Here is a 2,500-nt window from a genome sequence, read left to right as displayed (position 1 = left end):
TTCCTTGCCATCGGTGTGGCGTCGTGCCCATGCCTTAGCCAATGCAAGCAACGGCCGTCGTGCGGCCTAAGGCCCACCGCCTAGCCACGAGGGGCACCGTCGTGTGTTTGTCTTGCCATCGGTGTGGCATCGTGGCCATGCCTTTGCCAACACAAGGCAACGGCCGTCATGCGGCCCAAGGCCAACCGCCTAGCCACGAGGGGCACCGTCGTGCATTTTTCTTGCCGTGGGTGTGGCGTCGTGCCCATGCCTTAGCCAACGCAAGGCAACGGCCGTCGTGTGGCCTAAGGTCAACCGCCTAGCCATGAGGGGCACCGTCGTGCGTTTTTCTTGCCGTCGGTGAGCCATCGTGCCGATGCCTTAACCAACGCAAGCCAACGGCCATCGTGCGGCCTAAGGCCAACCGCCTAGCCATGAGGGGCACCGTAGTGCATTTTCCTTGCCGTCGGTGTGGCCGTCGTGCCCACGCCTTGGCCAACGCAGGGCAACGGCCGTCGTGCGGCCTATTGCCCACCTCCTAGCCGTGAGGGGCACCGTCGTGCATTTTCCCAGCATGGCTACAGAGGTTTACCCGTGGCCTTGGGAGCAAAACCCCACGGCAGTTGTGCTTTTTTCTTGCCGTCGGTGAGGCCGTCGTGCCCATGCCTTAGCCAATGCAAGGCAACGGCCGTCGTCCGTCCTAAGGCCCACCGCCAAGCCGTGAGGGGCACCGTCGTGCATTTTTCTTGTCGTCGGTGTGGCCGTCGTGCCCACGCCTTAGCCAACGCCGGGCAACGGCCGTCATGCGGCCTAAGGCCGCCATGAGGGGCACCGTCGTGCGTTTTTCCAGCATGGCTACAGAGGTTTACCCGTTGCCTTGGGAACAAAACCCCACGGCAGTCGTGCGTTTTCCTTGCCATCGGTGAGGCCGTCGTGCCCATGCTTAAGCCAATGCAGGGCAACGGCCGTCGTGCGGCCTAAGGCCCACCGCCTAGCCATGAGGGGCACCGTCGTGCGTTTTATTTGCCGTCGGTGTGGCATCGTGCCCATGCCTTAGCCAACGCTAGGCAACGGCCGTCGTGCGGCCTAAGGCCAAACGCCTAGCATCGTGCCCGTGCTTTAGCCAACGCAGGGCAATGGCCATCGTGCGGCCTAAGGGCAACCGCCTAGCCACGAGGGGCACCGTCGTGTGTTTTTCTTGCCATCGGTGTGGAATCGTGCCCATGCCTTAGCCAACGCAAGGCAACGGCCGTCATGCGGCCTATGGCCGACCGCCTGGCCATGAGGGGCACCGTCGTGCGTTTTTCTTGCCGTCGGTGTGGCCGCCGTGCCCATGCCTTAGCCAACGCAGGGCAACGGCCGTCGTGCGGCCTAAGGCCCACCGCCTAGCCATGAGGGGCACCGTCGTGCGTTTTATTTGCCGTCGGTGTGGCATCGTGCCCATGCCTTAGCCAACGCTAGGCAACGGCCGTCGTGCGGCCTAAGGCCAAACGCCTAGCATCGTGCCCGTGCTTTAGCCAACGCAGGGCAATGGCCATCGTGCGGCCTAAGGGCAACCGCCTAGCCATGAGGGGCACCGTCGGCCGTTCTTCTTGCCGTCGGTGTGGCCATCGTGCCTATGCCTTAGCCAACGCAGGGCAACGGCCGTCGTGCGGCCTAAGGCCCACCGCTTAGCCATGAGGGGCACCGTCGTGCGTTTATCTTGCCGTCGGTGTGGCATTGTGCCCTTGCCTTAGCCAACGCAAGGCAACGGCCGTCGTGTGGCCTAAGGCCTACCGCCTAGCCATGAGGGGCACCGTCGGGCGTTTTTCTTGCCGTCGGTGTGGCATCATGCCCTTGCCTTAGCCAACGCAAGGCAATGGCCGTCGTGTGGCCTAAGGCCTACCACCTAGCCATGAGGGGCACTGTCGTGCGTTTTTCTTGCCGTTGCCTTAGCCAACGCAAGGCAACGGTCGTCGTGTGGCCTAAGGCGCACCGCTTAGCCATGAGGGGCACCGTCGTGCATTTTTCTTGCTGTGGATGTGGCGTCGTGCCCATGCCTTAGCCAACGCAAGCCAACGGCCGTCGTGCGGCCTAAGGCCTATCGCCTTGCCATGATGGGCACCGTCGTGCGTTTTTCACGTCGTCGGTGTAGTGTCGTGCCAATGCTCCGTCATGCGGCCTAAGGCTCACCGCCTAGCCTTGTTTTCGCTTATTTTTATCTTTTTAAGCATACATGTTGAGTCTCGTTAATGTCCACCGCCGTATGTCTTTGAAATTCATAAATTGCTTTTTTTTTTAATTAAACTATATTTTTGTATTTTTTATTATTTTTTATTATTTTTTTGTTTTTATTTTTGTTCAATTCAATCTTGGAAATTTTTTATTTTTTTTTATTTTTTTTGTTTTTATTTTTGTTCAATTCAATCTTGGAAAATTTTTATTATTTTTTATTGTTTTTATTGTTTTTATTTTTGTTCAATTCAATCTTGGAAATTTGTTTTATATTTGTTTCAAGCACCCATGTGTAGGTGTGTTAAAT

This window comes from Coffea arabica, chromosome 7e (genome assembly GCF_036785885.1).
Source record: "Coffea arabica cultivar ET-39 chromosome 7e, Coffea Arabica ET-39 HiFi, whole genome shotgun sequence".
Classification (NCBI taxonomy): Eukaryota; Viridiplantae; Streptophyta; class Magnoliopsida; order Gentianales; family Rubiaceae; genus Coffea; species Coffea arabica.
The sequence above is the reverse complement of the archived record's forward strand: the minus strand, read 5'-3'. Positions refer to the sequence as shown.